A 10,419-nucleotide genomic window follows, 5' to 3' on the forward strand; every position below is an offset into this window, starting at 1 on the left:
AGAAAGTAAATGAACTCTAAATAATCCCCTCCATTGGTCCCTAAAAGCAAGACACTTTCTAACAATTCCTTCATGAAGGTCCCTCTAGCCCTTCCTGGAAATAAATTGTCTATTGACCATTAATTTAGTCACAATGAGGCAGAAAAGTCTTTCAAGGGATCTTGGAATCTCTTTCAGATTATAGTATGCACAAGGCAATAATGGGCCTATAAAGCCTATGCTGCCCAAGCATCACTACCCTTCCTAGGGCCTAAACACTACCATTAACTCTATGCCAGGAATATCCTGATGCTATGAACTATATAGGTCAGAGTATCACAACCCCAATCTGGTCCACAACTTTGATAAGGTTAGCAGAGATCATGACTGATGTTTTTGATCATTTCAAGGAATTCTAGAGAATCAGTTCATGACTTGTACTCAATCTCTTTGGTGGTCATCCTCTATGATACAGAAATTCCTCCTATTGCCAGTTAATTCCACTGAGATATGTAGGTATTCCTAATCTCTCAAACTCAGTATTTACTTTTAGAAGAAAAATTGCCTACTCTCTTTTTCCACCTTCTCCCTGTATCCTGCTTCTGAATGCCTTTAAAAACTTTTCTACTTCTTCCTTATGAAAACTTTCTGGTTTAACTAAACTGGTAAATTTACTTTTCAGAAGACACTGAAAATTCTTTCATTTGTAATTTGTTTATGTAATATCTTTCCCTTTATCTACCTTTTGAATCCTAACTACCTTTCAAGGTCTAGCTTAAATTATCAAGTTAATTGTGGACTTCCTTAATCTCTCCACACCTTTACACTTCCTATACATGATCATCTCTTCTATCTCTAAATTCCTACCTTACATATCATCTGTTAACTTTTATATGTATGGCCTTGAGGACTTAGTTACCTTTCATCTTTATAGATCATGCCATTCTTGTATGCTTCTTATTTTAAGGAGCAAAGGATTAAAATTCTTTCTGTTTCATAGTGTAAGAATAAAGGGGAGTCAGTAAGAAATGTTTGATAGATGGGAGATAGAGAAAGTCCATGAGGTGAGTCTCTCTTCCAGCTCTCCCCTGGGGCCAAATATACACTAGGAGACTTTAAGGGGTGTCACCTTGAAACTGGGTGACCTGAATGGTCATGCTGCTCCACAGGAGTTGAGGGCAAGACTTCCCTAAAAGATAAGGTATGTGATACCCCAATCCGATTCTGAATAAGGACGGGGTTCACACAAACCTCCCTCTCCCCATCAGTTAATTTCACAGTGGGTGGTCTGACTTCAAGATGGAGGCAGCCAGACCAAGCTGTGGTTCCCCTCTCCCTTGTTGTCTCTCAGGCACTCTGGAACACTATCTGACTGATGAATGGCTTTTATTATTTGCAGTTGAGGGATTGGGGAAAGGGGTGAAGGGCAGAGGAATTTTAGGGTGCCCTCTTCTCTATTTCTATGGGGTCCTTCACTTGGGTGGAATCCCTAGTGGTTCCCACCCCTAAACTTCTCCCCTCGCTCCTTCCTCTGTTTTTCTATTTCTATCCTTTTCTATAATTGTAAGGTTGATTGAAAAAGGGTCTCTCAGCAAGGTTGGATAATGGCTGAAGGAGACTAAGAGATTGCTCCCAAAATGGAGTCCAAAAACTTATCTAACTCTATGATTGAAGTCTTGATGGGTGAGATGCAATGGAATGGCTTTGATCAGGGAATCAAGGTTTCAATTTCCAAAAGAAAGATCCTTAGGAAGCCCTCAGGACTGGATCCAAGCTGGGATGTCCTCCTCCTTTCTCCTCACAGTCCTCTGCCCGAAGACCTCTCCTCTCTTTCCTCTTCTGGAGAATTTCCCAGAATTCCTTCTGGTCACTCAACTGTCAGTAACTGTCACCAACTCCCTTCTTCTTGCTCCTTTTGTCACACCCCCCTTGCACAAATCCTATCCTTACAATAGGATAACTAGAAAAAAAGTCATTATACACAGTAAAAGCTCAATAAGGTTTTGCTAATTTAGATGTGGCATGCTATTTTAAATTTTATATTACCTCAAATATATTTGTGTGTCAATAAATATAAAAATCCAAGAAATTTACTTTTTGCTATATAAGCATCAATAAGTATGTTGTCTGTTATAAACACATGTTTTTCAGTTATCAATAGCAATAGTAGAAACTTGAATTTACTAAAAAATTGAGTTTGTTATTTGCTTTGTAGCATATAGCAAAAGTGAGAGTATAATGGGATTATTCTGCTAGTCCAAGATTTGATTTATATTCTATAAATTTAAGTGATAAAGAATATAATGGTCTCCCCTTTAAAAAAGATAGAATAGCAACCCTAATATTAATCCTTGTTCGTTTTAATATTCAGTTTTAAAAGATATCACAGCCTTAATGTATTTGGTCTTCTTTTATTTTTCTGTAAGAGAAAATGTTGGCCTTACTTCAAAAATAATCAAATATTTGAAGATTTTAAATTCCAAATTCATATTTTTAAATGATTCTTTAAATTACAAAAAGAGCATTGAACTCCACTAGTCATTTCAAATATGATTCCAGTGTAATATGGTTCAAAGAACAGTGGTCTTTAAATAAGAAGATTTTGATTAGAGCCTGTTTTGTCACTTATTATGAGACTTTAGGGAAATCATTTTTCATCTACAATTCCTTTTCCTCATCTATGGAATAAGAAGGCAAGACTAGATTATCTCCAAAATCCCTTGTATCTGTAACATTTTCTTATTCTATAAATTTGTGTCTTGATCTTCCCTGTCATAGTAGCTTTTTATGGTCAATAAATTTTTGATGTCATTTACTGTGTATTTAGAATTTTGTGTGGGCAGTGGATGGAGAGCTAGGCCTAGAGATGTCCTAGTCCTAGGTTCAAAACTGGCCTCAGACACTTTCCTGTGTGTGACCCTGGGCAAGTCACTTTACCCCCATTGCCCTGCCCTTACCACTCTTTTGCCTTGGAACCAATACGTAGTAATTCCAAGACAGAAGAGAAAGATTTTTTAAAAAGGGAGAGAGTGGGGCAGCTGGATGTCAATGCTTTTAATAAATACCTTAGGGGGCAGCTGGGTAAGGTCAGTGGATTGAGAGTCAGGCATAGAGACGGGTGTTCCTTGGTTCAAATCCGGCCTCAGACACTTCCCAGCTGTGTGACCCTGGGCAAGTCACTTGACCCCCATTGCCCACCCTTACCACTCTTCCACCAAGGAGCCAATACACAGAAGTTAAGGGTTTTAAAAAAAAGGGAGAGAGAATTTTGTCCCTTTGAATTACATTTCCCAGCATTCCTCTTTTGTCCCCACGTTACATCCTTATGCTTTGTAGGGAAAAGTAAAAGCCCTGAGTGAAAAACAGTTTCCCTGACCAGTAAAGCAGGAGGAGAGGGGAGTAAGGGAGGTTACACAAAACTTTATCTACAAAACGTAAGGACAGCAATGTGGGGACGAAAGAGGGATGCTGTGGGAAATGTAGTTCAAGGGGACAAAATTAGGATTACACATTATTCATTTTTCCAGGCTATTTCTTGACTTTGAACATTATGTTAAAGTTGAGTACTCTTCCTAGCATGAGTGAGGTGGGGATAGGGGGACTGTCCCAAGCTTCAGACTTTTATACACTGTTGTTTTCAGATTTACTTCTCAGGATTTGGAAGTGTTCAGTGATTCCAAGGTATTATCTGATCTGGGGAGAATTGTGGTCACTACTTCTTAGTCTATACTCTGGTTTTACCCACAAAGGGCCCCTGATCCCTTGGGATTGCAATTGATACTGCTTGTCAGGTTTCCTACTCTTTTGGGACTATATATAATACTTTTAGTTAGGGCCCTTCTTCCTTAGGTAAGAAAGTGATTTTGCTTTTCAAAGCCACCAAACCACTGGAACAACAAGCAATACTTTCCCTGAGGGTTCTTGATCCCTCTTAACCAAAAGTGCCCCTCTCTGCCCCTGAAGTGAGTTTAGGCAAACGGAGTTGCCGAGATGTGTCCAGTCCTGTGTCCCTTGGAAGCACAGGGATCTCCTGTAAACTCTTCCTAATTGCCAGGTCCCCTTACTATTACCGACTTCAGAGCTCCCAAAGCTGTTGCTCTTTCTGTTGTCACTACCTCGCCTCACCATTGGCATTTCTTCTATGTTGAATCTGGACAAGCTTCCACCCTCATGTCACAGATCTCTCCTTCCAACCTCCTAAATTGTCTTAGACAGGAAGAGTATCTCATCTTGACTTTTTTTTTTTTTTTTTTTTTTTTTTGCCTCTGCTACTACAGGATTCAATTAGAGGTGTTATTTTAATTTTTTGGAGGGGAGTGTTGAGAGATCTCAGCTCAGGGTTTCCTTTGCTCCACTGTGTTGGCTCCACCTCTGGAAGTTCCAGCAAAAAGAAATATTAAAAAGAAAGCCAAAAGATTTGGAAAAATAGAAGAGAATGTAAGACATCTCAGAAAAAACAGCTGACCTAGAAAATAGATTTGAGCAGAGATCATTTAAGATCAAATTGAAAGCCCTAATGAAAAGAAGAGTCAAAACATATTTCAAGAAATCTTAAAGGAAAACAGCCTGGTTGCCTTTCAACTGGAGAGCAATATGGGAATAGCTCTACTAACCATATCTTAAAAGAAACCTCAAAATGAAAACTATCTGGAAAATTAAAGCCAAAATGGGGGGGGGGCGGAATAGGCTTTAATGATATAGAGGATTTCTAAGTATTCCTGTTGAAAAGGCCAGAGCTACATGGAAACTTTGAAGCTCAAACACAGAAATAAAGGGAAACAAAAAAGTACAAATATGACTGAACAATCATAAGAGATTAAACAAGAATCAGCCACTTGCTTTCTATTAACTGTACCATCAGAACTCTATCACCATCAAGTATCGTTAAGGGAGTCTCAATACACAGAAAGTCTAGGTATGCTTCTGTTAAAACTTGACCTTAAAAGAAGAATGGAAAAAGAAAGGAAGAGAAATATGTGGGGGGGAAGGGAGGCTAGGAGGCTAGAAAGGAAGGTTAAAGTAAATTTTCTCATAATTAGGGAGTGCAAATCTATAAAACAAGGAGAAAGGATAAGAAGATCAACTGACACTTGAATCTCATCATATGAACTGATAAAAAGAATTCATAATAACACTCAATAGTTACAGAAATACATTTTACTTACCAGAGAAACAAAAAGAAGGGGCAGAAGGGAGAAGAAGGAATTAAAAAGAAGTGTAAATCAAAGGAAATATTAGTCTTAAGCATTAAGGATGCATAAAAATATTTGTAGCCCTTTTTGAAGTTGCAAAGAATTGGAATCTGAGGAAATATTCATTGGAGAATGGCTTAAGTTAAATTATATGTTACATATACTAGGATACTGAAAGAAATTATGAAGGGCATAGTTTCAGTGAAACCTGTGAAGAATTAAATGTGCTGATATAGAATGAAGTGAATAGAATGAGAACAATTCATACATTAATGATATTATCAGAAAGACAAAAACTCTTAAAATTTGGAGAAACTGATCAATAGAATGGCCAAAGAGAAATTCAGAGAAAGGGAAGAAAAAAGCATTTATTAAATGTCTACATTATGCCAGGCACTGTGCTAATGGAAAAAGGGATGAAGATATAAAGAGGATCTTGGGTGTTGGAGTGAAGATTGCAAAGATGAAGTGCAGATTAATTCAAAAAGGCTTAGCAGTTGATTGAATATTGGAGATAAAGAAAGGAGAGCTTCAAGGATGATTCTAAAGATATGAATCTGGGGGGCAGCTAGGTAGCTCAGTGGATTGAGAATCAGACCTAGAGATGGGAGGTCCTAGGTTCAAATCTGGCCTCAGACACTTCCCAGCTATGTGACCCTGGGCGAGTCACTTGACCCCCATTGCCCACCCTTACCACTCTTACACCAAGGAGCCAATACACAGAAGTTAAGGGTTTAAAAAAAAAGATGTGAATCTGGTGAATGGGAGGATAATAGTGCCATTTATAGAAACTGGGGAATTTGGAGGAGGTGCTGTTATGTAAAGGATAGCAGCATGGAATCCCTGCAAAATACAGGGTCAGTCTCACCCAAAGTTCTCCGGGGTGGGGGGTCCCCTGGAATTCTGGATGAGGCTGACCCTGTATTTTGCAGGGATTTTATGCTGCCATCCTTTACATAACAGTACAGATTTAGGGGTAAAGATAAGGAGTTCCATTTTGGACAGCTTAAATTTGATGTTCCCATTAAACATCCCCATGGAGATACCAATGCCCATTGTTGATATAGGACCAAAATTTATGCTTTTTGCATTTAATGTGCCTCTTGTAACTACACTTTCTTTTTTTAATTAAACTTAAAGATCTCTCAAACTACTCCCTTCTCTGTGTGAATATTTACTTTCTTATTTTTATTATTGTCCAGTTTTTTTTTCACACAAATTCATTTAACCTCTTGGGTTTTTGTTGTTGCTTTATTTTGCTGTGCTGTGAACTCGTATATTGATTTTTTTGGGTTGTGCTGCTCCAAAATTTGTTTTGAGGCATTGTTGTTTGTTTATTTTTAGTGTAATTTGGTAGAGATCAGGTGTATCTGTGTACTTTTTCCATCATCTTGCTCTGCCACTTCTCTCACTGAGGTCTTGTAGTGATAGATCTTTGCATCACCATTTTCTCATATCTTGTGTCACTTAAACATCACAAACTCTTATTAAAATTGTGGATCCCAAGTATACTGTTCCTAGTGGTTCAGAAAGTACTCTCAAGAACAGATGAAAGTGATGAACTTGAAGGGAAAAGTAGAATTGAATGCTTCATTCAGGCAAATGCTTTGTGTGATAGAAAATTTTTAAAGGTTATTTTTTAAAATATCTTTTGCTATAAGTGCATTGTTAAGTATTCTCAAATTTCTTTTGGTTTTAAAAAATTTACATCTTGTATTTTTAAATTTTTTATTCAATATTTTTACTTAACATTGACCTACATATATCCCAAGATCAAAGTCTTAATTCAAAATTTACAATATGGTACTATAAATACCTCATAAAAGAAAAAAGACAAATTTAGACTTCTCCAGTATGAAGAGAAGGGCAAAAAATTTTATATGAATTTTCCAGATTGTAGGGGCACTATGTCCCTAACCTCTGTAATGTGGAAAGGATAGCTATACATATTTATTCCATGTGGTCTCCCCCTTCTTTATTTTTTATTTTTTAAAATCCTTACCTTCTGTCTTAGAATCAATACTGGGTACTGGTTTTAAGGCAGAAGAGTGGTAAGGACTAGGCAATGGGGGTTAAGTGACTTGCCCAGGATCACACAGCTAGGAAGTGTCTGAGGCCAGATTTGAACCAAAGACCTCCCATCTCTGGGCCTGACTCTCAATCCACTGAGCTATCCAGCTTCTCCTTCTCACCCTTCTTTAGAATGTGAGCTTCTCAAGAAGAGGGATTGTATGTTACCCATGTCTAGCATGGTGTCTAGTATGTAAAATGTTTTTTGACTTGTAGATCAGATTGCTTTTGCTAGGCATAGTAAATGACAAAACTTGAACAGAATCCAGATTTCCCAACTCCCAATTCAGGATTTTTGAAACCATTATCAATAAATCTACACTTTAAATCTCATTTTACATATTTGTCCCTGCATTTGAAACACTATTGTAATTGATAATACATTGGCATTGTCCCACATGAAGAAATTATAAATATACTCATGCCGTAGAACATAAATCCAGAAATGCATTTTACCAACCATAGAGGAAATTTCTCTGACTCTCCTAAAGATAGAATCAAAATTCTCCAGTGAAATTAATACAATGTCTGCTCTGGTCTTCAAATATCTACAAGTGAAGAATGACCCTTTCTAATAAATTCTAGTGCTTTATCATTTAATTTCAAGAAGTTTCATATACTATCATGTTACCATGGTTCTCTTTCAAGGTTTAGTCCTAGTCTGTTTTCTGCTGATTCTTTAAATTCTCTGCCTTGAATAATCCCTCAGAAATTTTCTCAAAATATACATTAAGTCCTAATTTCTCTTAACTTTTGGTTCTGTGTCACATATTCTAATAAATGCCCTGCAGGTATTTCAACCTCAGCATGTCCCATTCACCTCCAGATCAATGATGCTATGATACCAAGGCCTAATTGCAATTCTCATCCCTCCTCTAAACTTTTTTGTTTATTTATAAGAAAAATGCCACGAATATTACTCTTTTAACCCCAATATATAGACAATTTTGAAGTCTTTTTGATACTTCCTTCTTGGTAATTACAGTTACCATCCTATTTTAGATATTTTCCACTTCTTGTTTAGACTATTACAACAGTCCAGATATTTGACCATTATATAAGCATTTACTAAAAGTTTATTTCATAGAATTAGTGTCTAAATTCCTCCCATTGTATTTTAAGTTTTTTCTTTCAATGGTTTTCATTATGTGAAGATGCTCCCAAATAACTTTTGTTATTATTTTTTCTAACTTCATAAAATAATTTTTTTAATTTAATTGGGATGGCATTGAATAAGTAGATTGGTTTAGGTAGCATTGTCATTTTCATTATATTGGCTCTGCCCATTAATGAACAATTAATATTTCTCGATGTATTTAGATCTAACTTTATTTGTTTAAAAGCGATCTCTAATTATGGTCATATAGTTCCTGGGCTTATTTTGGCACCAATATTCCCAGGTATTTTTATTCTATCTATGGTTATTCTAAGTGAATTACCTCACTCTATCTCTTCTTGCAGGGCTTTGTAAGTAATATATAAAAATGCTCATGATTTATGTGGGTTTATTTTATACTCTGATATTTTGCTAAATTATTGATGTTTCAAAAAAATTTTGGATGAATCTCTAGGATTTTCCAAGTTCCATTCTAATATTGTTTTGTTATTCATTTCCATCTGTATCTCATTTAGTTTTTCTTTTAAAAATCTGAATGATATAATATTTGGCACATATAGGTTTAATATGGATAATACTTCATTGTCTCTGGCAGGTTAAAAAAATTTTTTTAATTTAGAATATTTTTCCATGGTTATAGGATTCATGATTTTTCCCCACCACTCTTCCTTCCCCACTCCTGGAGCTGACAAGCAATTTCACTAGGTTATACATGTATCATTGTTCAAAACCTATTTCCATTTTATTCATATTTGCAATAGAGTGATCTTTTAACATTGAAAACCCAATCATATACCCATCAAAGTAAATGATCAATTATATATTTTTCTCCTCTACATCAATTTCTGAAGGTCTTTCCAGTTGTAGGATTTAAATTAATGTCCAATACTCTAAGAATTATATTTTATAGAGTTTATTAATAATCACTTAAAGTAGAAGGAATAAAAATGAAATAGAGGACTTCCGATTAAGATGGCGGCAGAGTAAGGAGCAGCTGCTTGTTCTCTCCTAACCAAAGTATACAGGACTCCTCAAGGGGACATAAAAACGAATCCAGACGAATCAAGGGACCCCACAACAGGGCGTAGCATTGAAAGTACTATAAAAGGGTGAAATAGCTCTCACTAAAATGCGAGAGGAAGAAGTCCCTCCCCCAACACCCACACCACGTACAGTGCCAAGGCCAACACACAAGAGTTAAAGCAGGTTTGGGGCACCCATTATGTCACTGGCAGCTCCAGGGCTCGTTCCTGAGAGCAGCAAGAATTAGGACCCCAAGAGGCTAAAGAACGCACAAGGACTTTCCTGAGAGCCTGCGAGGGTGAAGGCATTGCCCTAGGCGAGGACAAGGATCTTGAGTGCAGGCTTGGACCTCGAGTGGGGACCCTGTGCAGAAGGGAGCACGGCTGTGGAAGAAGCTCCCTGAGACTGCTGAAGGAGCCTTGGGCAGAGGGACAGACCAGGGACAACCAGAAGGCTCGACCCTGAGAACAATGAGACCTGAGACCTCAGGAGCCAAGAGAGTTCAGACAGACCCTGAGTGTGAGGATAAAGCTGAGAAGGTGCAGGGCTAACAACAATGGCAAGCCAAAATCGGGAACCCCAGAAGAGAAAGATTATCAAGAAGAACTCTGTAACACTCAACAACTTTTACACAGAGAAAATCCAGACAACAGAGGAGAACAAACAAGTAATCATATCCAAACCTTCCCAAAATAATGAAAACTGGTCACAAGCTATTGAAGACTTCAAATCTGAGATGATGAGAAAGATGGAAGAGATCTGGCAAGAAAATAGCAGTTTAAAAGGCAGAATTTTGCAATTGGAAAGTGAGGCTCAGAAATCAAAGGGACTGATAAGCAAATTGAACATCAGAAATGACCAGATTGAAAAGGAAAACCAAAAGATTATAGCAGAAAACCAGTCCCTAAAGGCTAGATTTGAGTAATTAGAAGCCAATGATCTCTCAAGACAGCAAGAACAAATAAAGCAAAGTCAAAAGACTTATAAAATAGAAAGAAACATGAAATATCTCAATGAGAAAGTGACAGACCAAGAAAA

This window comes from Gracilinanus agilis, chromosome 4 (assembly GCF_016433145.1).
Source record: "Gracilinanus agilis isolate LMUSP501 chromosome 4, AgileGrace, whole genome shotgun sequence".
Classification (NCBI taxonomy): Eukaryota; Metazoa; Chordata; class Mammalia; order Didelphimorphia; family Didelphidae; genus Gracilinanus; species Gracilinanus agilis.